Below are 13,139 nucleotides of genomic sequence, written 5' to 3' on the forward strand. Positions count from 1 at the left end.
GCAACCCTGCGGCATCTGTTAGCAATGAATGAATAAGGACGGGGTGGCGGAGGCGGGGCTGGAGGTGGGGGCAGGAGGAAGGTCTACTTAAACAAAATGTGTTTGCTCACACATAGAAAACCACAGCCCTCCTGGAGGCAAACCCCCCATCCGGGCCCCCTCATTCTTGAATTTGTAATCAGGAGCATGTGATTGAAGGATTGAAACCTTTACATCTACTCAGAGGGCCTCAGTGTCTCCGTTTCTTACACACGAGGCCCTCCGTTTCTTACACACGAGGCCCTTGGGCACAGAGGGTTCTCAGGGTCTTCCCGGTGCAGACGTGCTGTGTGCAGCGGGGAGAGGATCGGTGGTCTAGATGTGAGAGCTGCCACTTCTCACGCAGCCATGGAGCCATAGAAGGAAGGAGGCTGGGTCTTCTCTAGCTCCCAAAGGGGGAAGCAGACACTTTGGAAAAGGGCTCCATACAGGATAACATCTGACCTTCACCTTCGCATCTAAGGCTTCCAGGATCTGATGTCTGCTTTCGGATTATCCCCATCAAACTGCATCATGTTTATGCCAAAGCCAGAACTTCCAAGGAAATAAGAAGCAAGAAAAGTGCCAGGGAGGCACAGGCCAGAACTCAGAGTTATCAATACTAAAATACTTCTGGAAGGCTGGACAGGTGAAGGCAGGCTTCTATACAGACATAAAAAAAGGTTTTCTCTTTAGCAAGTATCCTCTTAGGAAATTACTGAGAGGGGACAGTTACTGGGAGGCTCCCCTCAGGTCCCTTAAGAACATGTAGTGGGAAAACAAAGCGCCACCCTCCTCCCTCTGTGGACCTGAGGAGGTGGCGTCTTGTGCGGGCTCTGTGGCTCCCGTACCTGCTCCGTCTGCGGCAGGGCTTACGGCTTGTCTGAGGCTCCCCATAGGCTCCCACCAATGAGAGGAATCAAGAAAGGCCTCACCTTGGACTCCCCACACACCGATGCTCTGGGGACCATGTCCTGAGAGACTGTGCTTCTATTTTTAAGACCCTCCATTGCCTTAGATGCTGGGAAAGTGGGAGATAGGAGGTAAGAGAAGGGGAAAAGTATTAGATAAGAGGAAGGATTAGCATCTGGAAGTCTTCCATACCAGCTTTAGACTAAGGTACAAATCCACCGGAAGGTAGATTACACTCAGGCGGGGGTCAACACAGGACACAAGATAGGCATCCCCGATGGAGAGGAGGCCCTGCGAGGGTTGGGAAGGGATGCGTCTACATCCCATTGTTTCTGGGCCACTCTTGACCTTGGGCTCTAGGTACAGCTAAAGGATCGTCTTTGGTGAGCCAGCTAGGTGACTCGTATCCCTGTTATAAACTCTGTGAGCTTGGCCAGCACTGACCCGCTGTGTGACCCTGGGAATTAGCCTGTTGGTTCCCAAGTTTCCTGCATATCTGTGAACCGGGAATTCCATTGCCAGGACTCCTCAGCAGCCTGGGGGATTAATGAAAGCCTTGTTCACAAATCTCTCAGAATCCATAAAGGTTTAGATCGATAATTAACAAGAAAGAGAAGGCATAAACATTTCAAAAATATATCAACTCCCAAATCTATAACAGCCAATAAGTCTAAAAATTGAGTGGCCACGATTGCCCTCAGTGACAGGCAGCCCATGCACTTTGAAAAGTAATTCTTCAATAAGCATAAATTACCACTTGGGGAAACCTTCCATGGATGCCATGGCTGTGGATTTATTAAGTGAAAATGAAACTTTTAAATAAATATCTGGAACAGAAAATGTATTTCCCAATCTCATCGGGCCACAGAGGCAGAAGTTTTTGAAGTGCTATGTGGCCTGGACTCTGAGAGGATCAAGCTGAGAACATGTGGTTAGAAGTCGTTTATGCTGGGTCAGCCTCTGCCACACAACCTTCCTCCCCAGCTCTTCAAACACCTGGATCGTCCTGATCTTAGCCAAGAGTAACACCGGCACCAAAGTCCCCAGGGCTCCTTCCCAAACCCTCAGGGAATCTGACAGATTCTGAGATATCACATTCCTTAAGAAGCGCTGGGCCTGGAATTTCCTCTCAGATTCTGAAGCACCATGCTTCGTGTATTCACCTTCCCAAGCAAATGTCCCCACCAGCTTGTTTTCCCTTGAAAGGCAGAATAGGCCGGTGCCACTTTCTGCTTTGGGTTTGTTTTGCTGCTACTAAAAAATCCTTGCAAGAGACCAGTGGGAAACAAAATATAGAATGGAAGGGAGGCATCAAAAACCTAACCAGCCCCACAAATGCTTGATAGTGTTTCCTGTGGCATAGGCAGCTGTACTCCGTGAGCGCTATTTGTCTCTCCAGCAAGCATTCTATCCCTTCCTTTGTGGAGCTTCTCTGCTTCAGGTTTGGGCTCTCGGTGACATTAAATCAATCATAGCCATTCATTCTCTTGTTGCCAAAGAATGATGTGGGGACACAGGCCTAAGCTTAATCACCATGTGGCATTCCCCGTTGGAAAAAAAAGTGTTCGTAAGTGAGCAGGAATTATGCATTCAAGCAATGAGATAGACGATGATAGTTTCTAGGGGGTTTTGGTAAAATTTTTTTTGATCATAAGAAAAACCTCAAGAGATGGTCTGTCACTCCTGTTGGCAGGAATGAGGAAGGATTGCTATTGGAAGGTATCCTATGACAGCAAAAGGAACCAACCTTAGGATAAAACAATCTATGGAAGGGAGAACGGGGATGAAAAAGAATTGGTCCTTGGTGACCTCCTAGAGGGACTGGGTTAATTTATTTTCCCTTGGGAAGTTCAAGTTCTAAGATGAGTACTGTGAGCATTGGGGTATCTCATAGATTGTTGACACTTCCAGCCTATTCCCGGACAGAGATGCTAGGGTTGGGAGTAATGTCAATTGCAGTACAAATCAGCTTTTAACATGGAAATGGAAAGGAGAGGCCCAGGATCATTTAAAAAAGAAAAAGGTTGTCTATCCCAGGCAAAATTCTTCTTAAACTCCTGCCTAGAATATTCCTGAGCAGTCTCCCAGGAAATACAAAAGAATTTCCTTGTAAGAGGAAACCAATCAAAAAACTTTCATCGTGCTGAAAGCTTAATGTATTTTCAAAATTGTAAATCTTATCTGGGTTGAAATAGACCATGGTACAGCTTATTTTTCTCGCATTCTCTTCTTATAATAATGATGATAGTTGACCATTTCCTTTCTTTGTTTGGAGTAGTTATCATAACACCAAAGACTGGAATACTTCATTGCGTCCATTTTCTTTGCAATTTCAAAGAAAATGCACTCTTGAAAGTTCTGATTTTCAGAGTAATGTGTTATTCTGGACTCGTTCCAGCCCATCCAAATTTCTTGAGGGGTGAAAATGCTCACAGTGGACTGGGCTCTCAAGGAAGGAGACAAATATATTGGAAGAAAACCTTCGTGGTTGTCCTATAAAAACACCATCGCCACATCCGAGGGTGACGTTTACTTCTTTGCAGGCAACAGGTCACACTAGCACTAAATTCTTCGCAGCCCTCCTTGGTCTCCCCTTGAGTGGCAGACTTTGTTTTTCCTTCTCCCTGACATTGCTCTCTGTTAGCAATCAGATTTTGCTTATGGCCATATCTACAGTACCCTTGGTTAAATCATTAATGGAAAACTCTGGAGTGGGCTGTAACTTTTATTTTAGATCAGTGGATATTTTGGAATCCATCCTGCATGTAAGCTCCAGTGCTAGATACTCAAGCTCCAGAGGGAATAAGATGTAACCTTTGTCCTCACAGCCTAGTAGGGCAAATACGTGAAGGTATAAATTGAATATGTGTCATGTATGCTAGGATAGATACACGACACATATTACACAGTGTGTTATGGAAGCACAGAGTATAGTTAAACCAGCTGGGGTTTTGGTACAACCTCACAAAGGACAAAATGGTAAAGGAAAATTTTGCATTGGTCAGGAAGGAAAGTGAGTAAAGTGTATTGTATTTATTGCATTTTTTTCACCCAGGTATTTTTAATATTTCTTCTTTAGTTTTATCAGTTTTATTGTAATACTTCTAAGTGATTTTTAAACATTATTATTCATTTTTCTTGGAAATCACTGAGCTTCCTGTATTCGTGGGTTAATATCTTTTATCCACTTGAAAAATTCTCAGTCAGTAAATCCTTGAATATTTGTTTTCCATATTTCCTCTTTCTTCTCTCCTGAGTCCTCCAGGTTTTGGATGCTCTGCTCAATGTTTTCATTATTTCTCTTTTTTCCTCTTTCTTTTTCTTTTCCCCCCACATCTTCCTTCTTCATATAGTATCAGTTGACCTATCTTCAAGTCCAGTGATTCTTTATTTGCTTTATCTAGACTCTTTTTAAGCCCTTTAAATTAATTCTTCCTTTTCTGTATGGTAATTATAGTGGAAACATACAATATGTAGTCTTTTTTTCATTTAGCATAACAGATTTGAAGTTAACATGATTGCTTTATTAGTTAATTCATTCCTTTTTATTGCATAATAGTATTCCATTGTATAGACATACTATAGTTTGTCTTTGCACACCAATGAAAAACATTTATGTTTCCAGTTCTTGCTCTTTTTAAAAAGGTCTCTATAAACATTCACTTAGAGTTTTTCTGTGAATGTAAGCTTAATTTATTTTGAGTAAATATCTAGGAATGGTATAGCTGGGTCAAGTTGTATGTATGGTATTCAGCTTTGTGAGACATTGAAACCATTTTCCAAAGTGGTTATACCATTATATATTCCCACTAGCAATGAATTAGAGTTTTAGTGAGTACAAAACTGCATTAGTGCTTGGTATTATCAGTTTTTGAAGATATATATTATATAGTCATTCCAGAAGGTGTGTAGCTTTTCGTAGCTTTAGGTGGCATTTTCCTAATGACATACGATGCTGAACAACATCCCATGTGCTTATTTTTCATCTATATACATTCTTTGGTGAATGCAAACTATCCTGGGGTCATAAAATTAATTGAGAACTGTTTTCTCCTCTTCTATTTTCTTGAAGAGTTTGTGTAGAATTGATATTTCTTCCTTAAATGTTTGACAGAATTCACTAGTGAAACCACCTTGATTTGGGATATTTACTTGTGTGTGTGTGTGTGAGGGAAGGCTTCCTGGCTACAATTTAATTATTTAATAAATATAGGATTCTTCAGGTTAACTCTTGCTTCTTTGATGATATTTTTCAAGGAATCTGTCCTCTTTATGTAATGTGTGGAATGTATGTGTATATAAACAGTACATACATATAATTATCTATATTACCTTTTTATTCTTTTAATCTATAGATTCTTTAGTGATGTCTCTCTTTCATTACTGATATTGGTAGTTTGTCTTTTTTCCTTGTTTAATCGGGCTAGAGATTTTTGAATTTCATTGATTATTTCAACAAAGCAGATTTCAATTTCATTGATAATCTTCATTGCTTTGTTTTTGTGACATTAACATTTCATTACTTTTTGCTTTCTATGTGTGTATAATTTAATAACTTATCTTTTGTATTCCTACTTGAGATTCAGTTTGTTTTTTTTTTCTTTTTAAATCCTTTTGAAGTAGTGCTTCAAAAATTCTCATAGTGAGGGTTTATGGATGTTAAATTCTATTTTTTGGTATATGTGTGCATGTCTTTATTTTGATCCTATTCCAAAAAAAATTTGAGCTGTATATAAAACACTAGATTTTGGATATTTTCCTGCAGCACTTTGCATATATTAGCCCACCATTTTCTGCCCTCTATTGAGAAGTCTGCTTTAAGTCCTATTGTTAAAACTTTGTGGTAGCCTATCTTCTTTCTCCAGTTGTTTTTATAATTTTTCTCCTTATTCTTAATTTATGTGATATTCACACATGACTGTATTTTTATTATTCAGTAGTTGATGTGTATTTCTACCTGGAAACTCTGTCCTCCTCCAGTTCTGTAAAATTCTTGGTTCTTCTCCATTTTCTCACTTTTCCATTCTCTTTATTTAGAAATACATACTTGATGAATTTTTTTCTAACTCTAGCTTTTATATCTCTTAACTGATATCCTAATTAAATTCCTCTATACTATTTTCCAATCCACTAATTCCTCTTCCACTATGTCCTGTTTGGATATTCTTACATTTTTTCTCCTTTTAATGACTCTATTTTCAAATTCCTGTTCTTGTCCAATTTCTGCCAATTTTTGTTTCATATTTTTTGTTCATTTTCATAGAAATTCTCTCTCAGATGTTTCTACACAAATTTATTTTGTAGTTTTTCTCAGGCTGTCCTGTAAAATTAATTTCATGTGAAAAGAATAGCTTTTCAATCTATTAATAATTTTTTGCTGCCTTCCTTACCCTAAGACTTATGTGTGCATTTTCAATTTTAGTTTATTTTAGTTTAGTTTAGTTTTTATAAATTTATTTTATTTATTGGCTGCATTGGATCTTCATTGCTGTGTGCAGGCTTTCTCTAATTGTGGCAAGTAGGGGCTTCTCAATGCAGTATCTTCTCTTGTCACGAAGCACGGGCTCTAGGTGTGTAGGCTTCAGTAGTTCTAGCACATGGGCTCAATAGTTGTGGCTCATGGGCTCTAGAGTACAGGCTCAGTTGTTGTGGCACACAGGCTTATTTGCTCTGTGGCATGTGGGATCTTCCCAGACCAGGGCTTGAACCTGTGTCCCCTGCATTGGCAGGCGGATTCTTAACCACTGCACCACCAGGGAAGTCCCAGTCTCATTGATTTTAAAGTTTCTTTTCCTTATTTTCCCCTCTTTGTGTTTCCTTCTTATTTTATAAAGTTTGTAGATGCCACCTTGTAGCTGTGCTGAACTTGCTGGCCAGCCCACATCTTCTAATGGCATTTTAGCACTCCTTTCCTATGGCAGTTTTGTGAAGCATCAAATCCTATTACTAAGCCAGCAGGTAGTTTGGTTCTACTTCTGATCTCTGTGCTCTCCTGCTCCGCTATAACCACAGTCTCCCACAGCAAAAATTCTAGTTAGAACCAACAACAGCTTCTTTTGACCTTGTGTCATGGCTGGGAATTTTCCCTACAGCACTTTAATTCAGGTACTGAGGCTAGCTTAATCACCCAGTTTGCAGGGAGGACTTTTTGTCCATTTTACCTCATGGGAACTGGATTACTAACTACCACTGCTTGGTTTGGACCATGACCCAGAAGCCTTGTGGCTTCAGCTGTATTCACTGCTTTGCATTTAAGTTCTGTTTCAGTCGATGGTGATACTTGTTATGATTTTGAGCCCAATTCTGTCTTTTGGATTTTTCTTTTTATTTTTAACTTATCATTGCTATGTGTTTAAAGCTGATGAAGTGTACTAGACACAAACTTAATATGTCATCTTTACCAGAACTCTTCCTCTCATTCTAGAAATGGAGAACTGAAGCTCAGAAAGTGGAAATGTCTTGTCTAAGGCCTTAGGGGGAGCTTATACCAGAGCCTGAGCAGATACTCAGGTCTCCAAACTCTAAGCCCTGGGACTTTTCACTGTCCCCAGGGCTTAGTTTCAGAAAATGACCCAAAGGGCAGGTCTCAGCATTGAGCTGCTTTCCTGCCTTCTTGCAGGAATGAACTAGGAGGCAGAGACAGCTGCTGGGGAAAATCACCTGATGTTTCCTGATAAGGTAGAGAAGATGTTTAACAGATTTCATCACTGCCAAATTCACGTCTGATTCAAAATCCTTTCTTTCAGCAAGCTGTCACAGTCTGAGTGAAGCACCTCACCCCACAGTGCATGGTGCCACATGCAGCCACTGACCTTTGCATTCATCACAACAATTGAAGCTCTAGAAGCATTACCCTTTGGAAGTAATGTAGCTTCCTTGTAAAGAAGAGATAAAGGAGGAGAATTGATTTTCAATCTGAAATAGGCAAACATTCCGTTGTATGTTGTACAAATAAGTCTTAATACAATTGTCAGTTGAAAAATGTCACTCAGCTTAAGGAAAAATGTTCCATGCGGTATGTGTATGTGCAAGAAAACAATTTTTAACAATTTGTGGTTACTGAGACCTGTCACTTGATAAAACACCCATTACTCATAATATTGCATAGCTATGCAATTAAGGGCTATCAGACTAAACTACTTAATTGCTTAAAAGTCTGTAAAGATAAAATTATAAAGCAAATTGCTGGTTGAAATAAATCAAGACAAAAAACTAAAATGTGAAGATAGATATTTTTCTTCCTTTTTGATTACTTTAAAATGTAGCTAAAAATACTTTTCTCTCTAGCCATAGCAAACACACTGCAGGCTGAAAATGATGTTAGACTTTCTTCACGCTCCAGCTGGACTGCCTTAATGCCCTGAGACCTCTCTTCTTTCTGCAGCTATGTGGCTTGTTCTATGTCCATGTGACCACTTTTGCCCTAATCTCCATAATTCAAAGTTCCAAATGAAAAAATAGACACTCAGCAAGCTACTTTTACTTGCCCCAAACGTGCACTGGAAGATGATTTGTTAAGTTCTGTGCATACGACCCTTCAACATCTCTCACCACCCAGCAGCGGTATAAGTTGTTATTCAGTAGGCTGAATGCCGGAAGGAAGGTGGCTGCAGAAAAAGGGCAGCCACAGCCTTGGAAGATTATCATTACTGATCACACCTACCAGAAGGGGGTATTTCCCTTGCTGTGTTCTAAGATTAACATGTGCCGCAATTGGCTGATGTAAATAGGACAACCAGAGGGTGTTTAAAGGATCAAGTCAGTGTCTGTCTAATGCTTTGAAGATAAAGGTGAAGATGAGCAGATTCCTATTACTGGAAATGATCTAATAATCACTTTAATGATCATCTGCATCCAACCATAAACCAACAGGTGGTCTATTAGAGGACACTGAGTTTCGTAAAGTGCTGTGCATGCCTCAGCCTCAGGAGGGCCCATTGTGAATGACAATACTGATCAAATAACCATTAACAGCAAAGCCTCTCTACTCATTCATCAGGTCTCACATTGGCTACCTCTCTCACACCTTGCAATCAAGTAACATAGAACAGCAAGTGCACTAGAAGTGGCTGGAGGGAGGCCAGGAAGGGGAGAGGGCGGTCCAGCTCCCAGTATTTCTGTCTCCACCATGTCAAGCAGTAAGTGAGTGTCTCCAATGAGCCAGCTCATATCTTTGTGTTGAACTGACAGGTTGCTTTGACATCAGTAGACACAGCCAAACAAAGAATGAAAACAAATTGGTAGCCACGTTTCACAGTTCCTGATGTAGGCACAAAGCGATCAAACACACCTGCGAGAAATCCTGATCTGCAGGCTTGGATCCTGGCTTTGTTCAAGGTCTCCACCAACCCTCCCCTCCTTCATGTTTTTCCAGCTAAGGTAACCATGGGACGTGTCCTAGCGCTGCCAGAGCACCGAGTGAGACTTATCTCTTACGCTTATCCTCAGAAACAGGTGTTCAGGTTTTGCTGGGATGCTCCACCACAATCAGGCAGGTACCATAAAATGATGGGATCCCTAGGCATGGAACATACTAGAACTTAGAGACCAGGCTTGTAGGTAGGAAGAGATGATCAAATAATCAGGAGGTTTGATGCTCTGCATTCAACCTAGCTTCCACATCCCAGAGCTTGAAAACCTTGATATTTAAAGGTCAAAGAGAGTATTGTGGTGGACAGAGAGATACTACCTCACATAATGGGGAATAAAATTTGAAAACTTGATGTTATAGAAATGAGTCCAAAAGAGTTTTGAATCAATTCAGAGACAATATGTCCATTATATGTTAAGAAGGAAGCTGTTATGTTCAGGGAAATAGGCTTAATTCAGTTTTCCTCCAGATGGACTTCTTGAGTTCCCAATTTGAGAAAATCCAGGGTGGAAGGATTCTGGTCCTGAGGGCAGGCATCTCTTCTCTGATGTGGCAGGAAAATCCAGGGTTGGCCTGTGTCATTCCTGTATGAGAAACAAGATCCTCTCTGCTTTCAACCTTCCTGGGGCACCCTTAACTATGCCAGAGGTACATTCATTTGTTCATTTATTCCCTCATTCCTTCTTCATATCTTTCGTTCTTTCTGCTTTTGCAATTAATTTTTTAGGCTTGTGGATAATCTCTGTAATGTTCTTTTTTTATTTTATAAATTTTTCTCTTATCTTTATTATTGACTTCCCAACACTATCTCTCAATGTATTACTTTCTTTTTAAGCTTAAAACTTATTTTATTGGGCTTCCTAGGTGGCGCAGTGGTTAAGAATCCGCCTGCCAATGCAAAGGACACAGGTTTGATCCCTGCTCCAGGAAGATCCCACATGCCGTGGAGCAACTAAGCCCATGTGCAAAAAAAAAAAAAACTTATTTTATTAATTTTCAATCTTTACTTTTTTCTGATGTGTAAATGTAAGACCTTAAATTTTCCTTTGAGAACTTTTTAGATGCCAGATGTTCAATAGAAACAGTCATATAATCAGGACTACAACCATAACTACAATGTGTAGCATTGTGTAGAAATAGATTGCTTTTATTGTAATTCGGTCGTAAATAGTTAAATTTCTAATTTGATATTTTTCAGCATTGTTGTGTTTTCAGTTTGCTATGCTGTTTTCTTTTCTCATTTTCCTCCTTTTCTGCTTTTATTGGATAGGTTATTTAATTTTTTTCTATTTCTTCTTCTAGTATGTTGAAAATTACACATTTACTCTTTTAGTGGTTACTCTAATTTTTTTTAACCATTCATGCTCCAGTTAACATAGTCCAAGTCTACTGAATATCCTTATCTTCCTTCTGAACATCTTTCTTGTTATTGGTATTTAGGAATTTAATCTACTTTGATTTTAAATAATTCCCCAAATAGATTATTATTATTTTTGGTATTTTTAACAGTTAATGCTAATTTAAATTTATCAAAAATTTTTGTTCCTTCTCCTCCATTGATTTTATATCAGCTGTTTTAAATGTGTCACATCCAATAAGGTTACAGGGTTGATTTCTGGAGGAGTGTGCAGAATTTTACACTTGGACTTGATATTCCCTTTATTTTATTTTAAAATTAATTTTTATTGGAGTATAGTTGCTTTACAATGTTGTGTTAGTTTCAGCAAAATGAATCAGCTTTACATACACATATTCCTGTTAAAACCACTTTTATCACACAGAATGCAGTGGGACAAGTTAGCTTACAAAACAATATGTGTTTGTCTTACACCTGCTCAATGAGTGTCATACCTCAAAAATCCCAAGTAACTTGGAAAATGTCCATCAGAATTATATTCCATTAGGAAAGAAATATCATTCTGTTACCTTTCAAGTCCCCATGATCCCTTCTTTTGCTGCTGGTGTGACATCAAATGTCTGCCAGTAGAAGCCTCAGGATTTAACAGAATTAAGAAGAATGATATGCAAATACTATGCCTTCTGAGTAAACATGCTGCTTCTAAATTGTTTGAAGCTTTTATTTCTATTGACTCTTGTCACAGACATTGGGTTTTTTCACTTTTCAGGATTTGATGTATAATTTGGCAATAAATTTGAGTATTTTTCACATTCAAACCTAACACATCGGCCATTTGAATTTTTTTTTTTCTTGCATTAGGCCTCTCTATTTCCTTCAATATTGGGCAGTTCTTTTGGTATACTGTGCTTCAAATATGTTGTACCTCCAATTTGAGGAAAAAGAGAAACATTCTGATGTTTGATTTTTACAACAACTGGTTTTACTGACACTCCAATATCTGAATAATTTGGAAGTTGTGGCCTTATAATTCCATACATCTCCAAATCTAAGTATATATGTTAATGTATAGGACTATGTGTTTAATGCTAGCTCTATACACAGAAGTTAACACAAAAAACACTTCACTGCAAAATGTTCTAGAAAGATTAGTTATGATGATCTATGGTCATGTGGCAATATTTCTACGGGACATCAGGCAAAATGTTTGATGTAAACTTTCAATTTTTTATTCACATTTCCATTTTTGTATCCTTGGTGAAGTTATATAATGAATACTCTGGCTGCTCCTTAAAAAGTGACCCACTGATAGTGCATTTAATACAGATTACATAATAAACACTGGGCTTTTTAATAACCTTGACCATCTTTTTCATTCCTTTGTATCTGATATTAGAGTAATATGCATCCTTGTCCCCCTTTAGATCATGAGCTCCCTGGAGACAAGGATTGATTTTATTCATTTCTGTATTTCTTATAGAATCTTACACAGGGTTTTCTAGGCAATGCAAATGCCATTAATGCTGGTTAAGTGAATGAATGAATGGACACCATCGTCCTTTGTAACCCTGGTATTTTGTCTCAGGATCTAGGAATGATGGGAGGTGTGCTCATGGGACAGTTACCGCAGGTGATTTCCAACACCCCAGGTGACCCAGAGCAGATCTCTGAAGACAGCTGCCTTCCTCTTCTCTCCATCCTTGCTAGGATCAGTCAAGTAAAAGAAAGGCTGGTGGCAAATTTGCTTGTTGAATGAGTTTATAAACAGACTACATGTGAAAAAGTCTCTCATTACTTCTGTGTCTGAGCGTCACATGCCATTTCCTATCCCATTACACCGAGTAAATCTGTGGATGAAAAAAAATTGAATGAATCTTTACAATTTCTCAGATTCTGCATATTTACTCACCACTGTATTTTATATCAGCCACACTCTTTTTCTTGGACACGCGTCTACATTTCTGTGTGCTGACTGTCTGAACGCACTTTCTTAATATTTAAACAAAGGCCTAGATAGCTATACATACAGACGTATTATTAATGGGAGAAAAGTAGGAGCCATTTACAACTGGCGCATGTCCAGGAGACAGACACAGTCATGCCAGTGACAAGAGGAAATGCAGTCCTCTCTGCTTGAAACTCTGAATGCGTAATGAAAAGGGAATTGGGGAAGGGGGCATTGCCAAGGCAGAGAACAAGATAAGGTGGCGGGACCGTTCCCAACCTTGCCTCTGCCACACACCACGTCAACTGATAACTCAGAGTGCAATTTCCCAACCAGCAACTGGAAAAGAAGAGGGTTTTACAGCAAACTGAGGCAGGCTGACAGCTCCGAATAAACAGAACATAGGTCTTCTCTATAAACTGGATAGGAAGTCGCCGTCTACCTCCCCACATCTTGTCTTTAGCACAGATCATCTTCTGGTGTGTCAGAAGCTGACCCGGACTCCAGAGAAAATAAAAATGATGACATGTATGAAG

Source organism: Hippopotamus amphibius, chromosome 7, assembly GCF_030028045.1.
Source record: "Hippopotamus amphibius kiboko isolate mHipAmp2 chromosome 7, mHipAmp2.hap2, whole genome shotgun sequence".
NCBI classification, from domain to species: Eukaryota; Metazoa; Chordata; class Mammalia; order Artiodactyla; family Hippopotamidae; genus Hippopotamus; species Hippopotamus amphibius.